The 9622-nt window shown below is 51.2% G+C and overlaps 1 protein-coding gene across 1 annotated transcript in view; it reads right to left on the reverse strand.

Annotated features, from left to right (window-relative positions):
- Positions 1–5733, reverse strand: part of VDAC1 (voltage dependent anion channel 1) — a 48797-nt gene extending 43064 nt beyond the window's left edge. Inside the window, exon 1 of the mRNA XM_029051659.2 lies at positions 5668–5733. The gene's annotated coding sequence lies outside the window, so the exon portion shown is untranslated. The remainder of the gene's footprint in view (positions 1–5667) is intronic.
- Positions 5734–9622: the final 3889 nt, after the last annotated feature.

Here is a 9622-nt window from a genome sequence, read left to right on the forward strand (position 1 = left end):
CACTTTGCAGATGAGATAACTGAGGCCCAAAGAAGTTAAGTGACTTGCCCAAGGTCACACAGCAGACAGGTGGTGGAGCTGGGTTTAATACCCAAGTCCTTCTGACTCCCAGGCTCATGCTCTATCCACTAAGCTGCATTAATTTTCGCTTAGTATAGGGCTTGGTACATAGTAAGCATTTAACAAACACCACAATTATTATTCAGGCAATCAAGGAATCAATCACTTACATATACTTATGGTGCCTACCACTGCCTGCAGTACTTGCGAGAGTACAATATAACCGAATTGGCAGATATGCTCCCTGTCCACAAGGACCTTACAGTCTAATGGAGGAAAAAGACATTATTATAAACAAATTATGGATATATACGTAATTACTGAGGCCGGGGGTGAGGGGCTGAATCATCAATCATCATCAATGGTATGTTCTGAGTGCTTAATTATTAATTATTACTATTGTTAATAATAATACTGATCGTATTTATTGAGCACTTACTATGTGCAAACCTTAATGTGTGCAGAGCACTGTTCTAAGCACTTGGGAAAATACAACAGAGTTGGTAGGCACATTCCCTGCCCAAAATGGACTTACAGTCTGAATAATAATACTAACAATTATTATTCATTCAATCGTATTTATTGAGTTCTTACTGTGTGCAGAGCACTGTACTAAGCACTTGGAAAGTACAATTCGTCAACAGATAGAGACAATCCCTACTCATCAACTGGCTCACAGTCTATTATTAGTAGTAGTAATGATGATCATAATAATAATAATAATAATAAAGCTAAAGTCACAAACAGGTGGAGTGATGAAAAAGTGCACCAAATTTATGGCCGAATTAGGGGTAGACTGCCATCACCCACCCACCGAAAGAAGGGATTTCTTATCTGGTGTGACTCCCAGAGCTGCTGCTGATAGCTGCATGGACTGTGTAGTTGGGCCAAGTGAACTGAGGGTTGGGGGGTGGGGAAGGAGGGGAGAGGAGGGGGCACTGCCCAGTGCTGGCAGATGGGGCTTAGCAACCGGCCAGTCCTCCCTGCCGTGGATGAGCACTGTGGACCAGGGCAGCGGCATGTAGCTGATGCACGGCAAATCCCCTGGTTGCTGGGCAGCAGTAGGAGTGGGGGCGACTGTTGGATTATTTTTCTCAACGAAGGCCAGCCGACCTCATCCACAACCGACCTGAACACAAACACTAATTCCGGACCTGCACCCCTCCCCCCTCTGGCACCACCCCAACTCTGGCAGATACCCGCAGGGCAGGTCAAGTACAGTGCAAATCTTGAATTAGCGCAAACAAAAATGGCTCTGCAAACAAAAATGGCTCTAAGTGTGGGCAGGTGGGTGACTAAACACCCAATAGTTATATAGTTGGCCTCTCCTATTGTGGTTCACCAGTCTGGCACAGCCACAGCTTGAAGAGCTGACTGGAGTTTCAGTTGCTACCAATTGTGACCCTCATCCAAAGCACCCGAACACAGAGACCTCAGGAGCTGCAGGAGTTAACGGTCTCTGGAAAAAGGAGTCCAGAGGACCCGGATTCTAATTCCAGTTCCACCACTTGTCTTTTGTGTGACCTTGGGGGAAGGGTCACTTCACTTCTCTGGGCCGCGGTTACCTCATCTGCAAAATGGGGATTAGGACTGGACCGTGAGCCCCACTTGAGACATGGATTGTGTCCAACCTGATTAGCGTGCACCTACTCCAGTGCCGAGTACAGAGCCTGGTACATAATATGCACTTAAACACCATACTAAAAAAAAATAATCCTGACTGGTAGGAATGAATGACTTTAATATCTCAGCCACCCCCTGGAATTGCTCATCGGCTGAAATCTGCACTTTCTTGAAGGTCAAGAATTAGACACGACACTTCAAGGCCAAAAATTTTGCATCTGCCCAAACAGCAATTCCAGTGACGGTGCAGCGATTCTAATGATTAACTAACCAAATGAGCTTCAATTGCTTATGATAAATTAAAATTAGTGTTTGTGTCCTAGGGGCAAACATGTTTCTGGAGTGGATTTTCCAGTGGACATTTTTTTGGAGCAGAATTTACACAGGGTAGGCGGTGTCTGCAATTTATGGAGTCAGCTGCAGGCCCCTGCTATCTGCAGGCTTGTGAGCAAGTAAGAAACAGTGGAATAAGAGCACACGCAGAATGACTAGCCCAGAAGCAAAGCAAAGTCCAGTGCCTCCTCTCCCACCTTCCCTTCTCAGTGTCCATGAGACCAACTTCCAAGCCAAGAAGAAACGATCACAGCAGCCCGATTTCACAGGACGCCAGGTTGGAGGTTGAGGAGGGTGGGAGAGGGAAGGTGGGACTCCAACAGCTGGCTTTCAGCACACCAGTAGAAATAAGGATAAAAACTAGTTCCAGAGGTCCTTTTAATTTGACTGAAAGGGTAGCAAAGATGCGATTAGTTTTGGATTTGATTTATTTTTATTGATGCCTGTTTACTTGTTTTGATATCTGTCTCCCCCTCTAGACTGTAAGCCCGTTGTGGGCGGGAACTGACTCTCTTTATTGCCATACTGTATTTTCCAAGGGCTTAGTACTGTGCTCTGCACACAGTAAGCACTCAATAAATACGATTGAATGAATGAATGACTTTTTCAGAGCAACTTCAGACTGTCCCGAGGGGACCCCGCCCCTCACATTCCAGACCAAAAAAGTCAAAGTGTAGACTCCTTCTCCACCTCACTACACCATCCAGTTATCACCCCACCTTTTTTTTAATGATATTTGTTTAGTGCTTACTCTGTCTGGGCCAGGGAATGTACTGAGCACTGGAGTAGATACAAGTTAATCAGGTTGGACACAGTCCATGTCCCTCATGGGGCTCACAGTCTTAATCTCCATTTTCCAGATGAGGTAACTGAGGTCTGGAGAAGTGAAGTGACTTGCCCAGGGCCACACAGCAGACAAGTGGCGGAGCCACAATTAGAACCCAGGTCCTCCTGACTCTCAGACCATTGGTCTATCCACTAAGCCATGCTGCTTCTCACTGCTTTCACTCTGCTGTCGAGATTGTTTTCCTAAAACATCATTTTGTGCACATCTCCACACTCAAAACCCTCCAATGACTGCCCCTTTCCTTGCTGCATGAAGTGGAAACTCTTTCTTAACCATTGGCTTTCAGAAACTCAGTCAGCTGTCTACCTCCTACTGATCCTCACTTCTCTACCAACACAACCCAGGCTGCACATTTAACTCCTCTCAAGTCCATATACTCTCTGGGCCTCATTCTCATCTGCAACCTCTTACTCAGCTCTCCCACTCTCCCTTCAGAGATGACTGCTGCCCTTCCTATTTTCCAAGACCTTCTGAAACTACACCACCTCCAGGAAGTCTTCTCTGATTACTCTGATTTCTCCAACCCACTGCCCTCCCAACTACCCCTCCAGCACTTCCATTTTTTTAATGGTATTTGTTAAGCAATTATCACGGGTCAGGCACTGTATTACACACTGGGATAGATACAAGCTAATCAAGTTGGACACAGTCCATCTCCCACAAGGGATTCTGAGTCTCAATCCCCACTTTAAAGATGAGGTAACTGAGGCACAGAGAAATGAAACAAGGGGCCCAAGTTCCCATAGCCAACAAGGGATGGAGCCAGTACTAGAACCCAGGTCCTTCTGACTCCCAGGCCCTTGTTCTAACCATTGGACCATGCTGCTTCCCTCGTGTGACTTCTGTGTCATCTAAACACATGGCTGCTCATCCCCTCCCCTCCCTTCTTCTTAGCATTTAAGTACGTCCCTTTAAAACTCGGTTGCTTCCCCCACCTGTAATTTATTAGTGTCTGCTTCTCCCGCTACATTGTAAACTCTGTCTAGGTGAATTCTGTCTACCAGTGTATTCTCCAGAGCACTTCGTATAGCAGAAGCAGCATGGCTTACCGGAAAGAGCACAGCCTTGGGAGTCAGAGGACAAGGGCTCTCATCCCGTTCCGCCATTTGTCTGCTGGGTAAGCCACTTCACTGTGCCTCAGTTACCTCCTCCGTAAAATGGATATTAAGGCTTTAAGCCCCACTTGGGACAACTTGATTACCTGTATCTACCCCAGTGCTTAGAAAGCTGCTTGGCACCTAGTAAGTGCTTAACAGATACCCTACTTATTCTAAGTATGATTGATGGGTTGACTGACCTTGGGTGAAGGCCCTAGCTCCCTGGGGAACCCCGGAGGGCCCTCCAACTCCTCTCACTCGCCAAACCTATCAGTGGCAGGGTAGAAATCGGAAAACTTCAGGGGTAAGGAATACGGAACACGGGTCCCCTTCCCTTCCCACGCGGGTGCTCTTCGGTATTAACGCCCCAGGTCAGGGTACAGGACTTGGTGGGCACAGGGCTCGGTGGGCACACGGGTCAGCAGGGATGGGGCTTGGCGGGCACAGGGGTCAACGGGGACAGGGTTCGGCGGGCACAGGGGTCAGCGGGGACAGGGTTCGGTGGGCACAGGGGTCAGCGGGGACGGGGCTCGGAGGGCACTGGGGTCAGCGGGGAAGGGGCTCGGTGGGCACACGGGTCAGCGGGGACGGGGCTCGGTGGGCACACGGGTCAGCGGGGACGGGGCTCGGTGGGCACTGGGGTCAGCGGGGACGGGGCTCGGTGGGCACACGGGTCAGCGGGGACGGGGCTCGGTGGGCACACGGGTCAGCGGGGACGGGGCTCGGTGGGCACACGGGTCAGCGGGGACGCCCGGTGGGTACAAGGGTCAGTTGGGACGGGGCACGGCGGGCACAAGGGTCAGTTGGGACGGGGCACGGCGGGCACAAGGGTCAGCGGGGATGGGGCTCGGCAGGCACAGGGATCGGCGGGCACAAGGGTCAGCGGGCACAGGGCTCTGCGGGCACAAGGGTCAGCGGGCACAGGGCTCGGTGGGCACAAGGGTCAGCGGGCACAGCAAGCATCGGTTGGCTCTGGCGGTTGGGGACTGTCCCCGAGTCCCTAGAGAAGGGGTCGGGGCGGCCGGCCCCTCTGGCATTGATTTGGGGGCGGGGAATTTCGGGGGCAGGGGACGGGGGCGTGGGGCGGACCCAAGCTCGGCGCCTTTCTGCGGCGGGCTGCATCTGGGCTCCATTGCCAAGCCGGGTGCAGGCCGGGCGGGGGTCAGGGGGCATTTGGAGGGCGGGGGCCGGCTTCCCCGCCAGGGCCCGGGTGCGGGTCCGCACATGCAGCGTGCGGGGGGCAGCGTGCGGGGGGCAGCGCGGGCTCCCCGGGCCGGGGCTCGGGGCCTTTCCGGCCGCGCCCTCCGCCAAGGTCACCCTGGGCCCCCGCCGGGCTGGGCCAGGCCGAGCGGGGCGGGGCGAGCCCGGTCCCTCTGCCCCCGCGGCTTCCCCCCCGCCTCCTCCGGAGCCTCCTAAAAATAGGAGCGTGGGCCGGACGGGGCCGCGGAGCCTTCCGGCAGGGCCCGGACCCCGGACTCGTGGGGCCGCCCGGCTGGGCTCGCTCCGGCCGGACCCCCGCAGCCCGCACCCCCGGAGCAGGCGGGCATCGCCCCCTCCCCAGGGCAGGGCGTCCCGGCCCGGCCCCCGCCCCCGCCGGCTTCGGGGTCCCCGGGAGGGGGTCCCGGAGGGGCCTGGGGGAGAGGGGCGGCCCCAGCCCACAGCATCCCCCGCTTCTCCTCCACCACCACCCCGAGAAAACGCGCTTACCTCCCTGGCGGCTCTGCGGAGGCTGAGTGACAGCGGCAAAGAGGCGGTGGCCGGGCCGGGGGCAGGGCCAGGACTGGTCTCCGCCCCTCCCTCCCTCCCTCCCTTTCCTCTCTTCCTCCCTCCCCTCTTTCTCCCCGGCCTGCCAAGTCAGAATCACAGTCTTAGCGATAATAACGACGAAGGCATGCGTTAAGCGCTTACTATGTGCCAAGCACGGTTCTAAGCCCCGTCATTGGGCAGGGATTGTCCTATCTGTTGCCGAATTGTACATCCCAAGCACTTAGTACAGCGCTCGGCACAAAGTAAGCGCTCAATAAATACTATTGAATGAATAAGCGCTGGGGAAGATAGCAGGATGCCCCACTTGGGGCTCCCAGTCTTCATCCCCCCTTTTGATGATGATGCTGGCGTTTGTTAAGCGCTTACCATGTGCCAAACACTCTTCTAAGGGCTGGGGAAGATACTAGGTCATCAGGTTGCCCCTCGTGAGGCTCCCAGTCTTCATCCCCATTTTGATGATGACGATGGTATTTGTTAAGCGCTTACTATGTGCCAAGTGCTGAGGTAGATACAAGGTCATCAGGTTGGCCCACATGAGGCTCACAGTTTTAACCCCCATTTTACAAAGGAGGTAACTGAGGCACAGAGAAGTTAAGTAACTTGCCTAAAGTCACACAGCTGACAGGCAGAGCTGGGATAAGAACCCATGACCTCTGATTCCCAAGCCTGAGCTCTTTCCACGAAGCCATGCTTGATGAGGTCACTGAGGCACAGAGAAGTGAAGCGATTTGCCCAAGTTTACACAGCTGACAAATGGTGGCGCTTATACAGTGCTCTGCACACAGTAAGTGCTCAATAAATATGATTGAATGAATGAGCCGGGATTAGAACCCATGGCCATTACACTAGGAATACGGTGCTCCAAACGCAGGAGGTGCTCAAAGGCCAGAAAATGTCTCAACACAAAGTCATTCTCTCTCAAGATTGTAGTACAGTGCTCTGCATTCACTCAATTAAATCATATTTATTGAGCACGTGCTGTGTGCAGAGCATTATACTAAGCGCTTCTGCACACGGGAAGTGCTCAATAAATGGTAGGAAAGGTGTCCCCTATCTCTGAATTGTGCTTTCCCAACATCCTTGTACAGTGCTCTGTTGCTATTGTTTTTACGAGATGTTCTTCCCCTTGACTCTATTTATTGCCATTGTTCTTGTCTGTCTGTCTCCCCCGATTAGACTGTAAGCCCATCAAACGGCAGGGACTGTCTCTATCTGTTGCCGACTTGTTCATTCCAAGCGCTTAGTACAGTGCTGTGCACATAGTAAGCGCTCAATAAATACTATTGAATGAATGCTCTGCACACAGGAAATCTCAATAAATGGCAGGAAGTCTCCCAACTCTGAATCATGCTTTCCCAAGATCATTCTCGACTGTGAGCCCATTGTGGGCAGGGATTGTGTCTCTTTGTTGCTGAATTTTACTTTCCAAGCACCTACTTCAGTGCTCTGCATACAGTAAGCACTCATTAAATATGAATGAATGAATGAATGAATAAATTCATCTAAGCGCTTACTATGTGCCAACCACCGTTCTAAGCAGTGGGGGGATACGAGGTAATCAGGTTGCCCCTCGTAGGGCTCTCAGTCAATCCTCTTTTACAGTTGAGGTCAACATTATTCGGGTATTTGTTAAGTGCTTACCATGTACCAGGCACTGTTCTCATCACTGAGGTGGATATGAGGTAATCAGGTTGTCCCTTATGGGGCTCTCAGTCTTCATCCCCATTTTATTAATAATAATAAAATAATAATAATAATAACTGAGATATTTGTTAAGTGTTTACTATGTGCCAGGCACTGTAGTAAGCACTGGGGTGGATATAAGGAAATTAGGTTGGACCCAGGCCTTGTCCCACATAGAGCTCACAGCCTTAATCCCCATTTTACAGATGAGGTAACTGAGGCACAGAGAAGTGGACTGACTTGTCCAAGGCCCCACAGCAGACAAGTGGTGGAGCCAGGATTAGAACCCATGACCTTCTGACTCCCAGGCCCCTGCTCTAGCCACTACGCCATAATTAGCAGCATGAGAAGCAGTGTGGCTCAGTGGAAAGAGTCCAGGCTTGGGAGTCAGAGGTCATGGGTTCGAATTTCGGCTCTGCCACTTGTCAGCTGTATGACTGTGGGCAAGTCACTTAACTTCTCTGTGCCTCAATTACCTCATCTGTAAAATGGAGATTAACTGTGAGCCCCACGTGGGACAACCTGATTACCCTGTGCTTAGAACAGTGCTCTGCACATAGTAAGCGCATAACAAATACCAACATTATTATAATTATGGTATTTATCAAGCACTTACTATGTGTCAGTCACTGTTCTAAGCACTGGGGTAGATACTTGTCCCTCATGGCGTTCACAGTCTTAATCCCCGCTTTAGCAGTGAGGTGATAATTATGGTATTTGTTAAGCACGAACCATACGCCAGGCACTGTACAAAGCACCGGGGTGGATCCAAGCAAAGCAGGATGGACACAGTCCCTGTCCCATGTGGGGCTTCACAGTCTCCATCCTCATTTTACCGATGAGGGAAATGAGGCACAGAGAAGTGAAGTGACTAGACCAAGTTCAGACAGCACACAAGTGGCAAAGCCCGGTTTAGAACCCTCTAGACTGTGAACTTGTTGTGGGCCGGGATTGTTACTCTTTATTGTTGTATTGTTCTTTCCCAAGCACTTAGTACAGCGCTCTGCACACAGTAAGCACTTAATAAATATGATTGAATGGATGAATGAATGAAGCCATGCCCTTCTGTCTCCCAGTCCCCTGCTCTATCCACTACACCAAGGAGCCGAGATCGGGGTGGGGGCTAAACTGCGAGGAAAGGGTTGGAATTGCAGCAAGAGAGATTGCAGTTGGACTCCAGCAAGAATTAACAGGATTTAACTTCATATGAATAAGTGATGATATTTGTTAAGCACTTACTTACTAAGCGCTGGGGTACATACAAGGTAATCGAGTTGGACACATTCCCTGTCCCTCATGGGGCTCACAGTCTTAATCCCCATTTTACAGATGAGGGAACTGAAGTGAAGTGAGTTGCTCAAGGTCACACAGCAGACAAGCGACGGAGTCGGTATCATTCATTCATTTAATCGTATTTATTGAGCGCTTACTGTGTACAGAGCACTGTACTAAGCAGTTGGAAAGTACAATTCAGCAATAAAGAGAGACAGTCCCTGCCTACAACGAATTTACAGTTTAGAAGGGGGCAGACAGATGTCAAAACAAGTAAACAGGCATCAATAGCATCAATATAAATAGATTAGAACCAGGTCCTGCAGTGAGCTCCAAAAAGGCCACAAAGAACTCTCATAGGACACAGATGTCCACCTGCCTGGAGGCAGGGGCACAGACCAGATTACGACCCCCACACATACCCCAGACCAAATCACTGGTGGACGCCCAAAGCCCCCATAGCAGGCCTGGTGAGCCCTGTTGACCTTAAGCAACACTGCTGAAGTTGGGGGGAGGGGGGAGGAAGGACACCGCAGGAGAGGAGGGAGAAGTAGAAGGACAGAATTTACACTTTAAACCCTCCTGCCGGGTGGGGTCCCACACCTTTGGCCCCCCAGGGAACTCCGGCTCCCTGCCCTAGGACTCTGTCAGCTTCCTGTGGACAGGACTGAGATGATAGCAATGGGGTGTCTGATGTTTGTGCTTTCTCGGAAAGGGCAGGCCACTGGGAATCAGGAAACCTGGGTCCTAATCCCACCTCTGCCACTGGCCTGTTGTTTGACCTTGGGACAACAGACATCTGTTTATTCAACTAAGAGAGATGAGTTTCCCCCCTGCTCTCCCTCCTTTTTATACTGGGAGCCCTTTGTGGGCCCTGATTACTCCATACCTACCCTAGTGCCCAGTATAATGTCCTCCAAGTAGTAAATTCCTAATAAAT

The sequence above is a fragment of the Ornithorhynchus anatinus genome, chromosome X1 (genome assembly GCF_004115215.2).
Source record: "Ornithorhynchus anatinus isolate Pmale09 chromosome X1, mOrnAna1.pri.v4, whole genome shotgun sequence".
Taxonomy (NCBI): Eukaryota; Metazoa; Chordata; class Mammalia; order Monotremata; family Ornithorhynchidae; genus Ornithorhynchus; species Ornithorhynchus anatinus.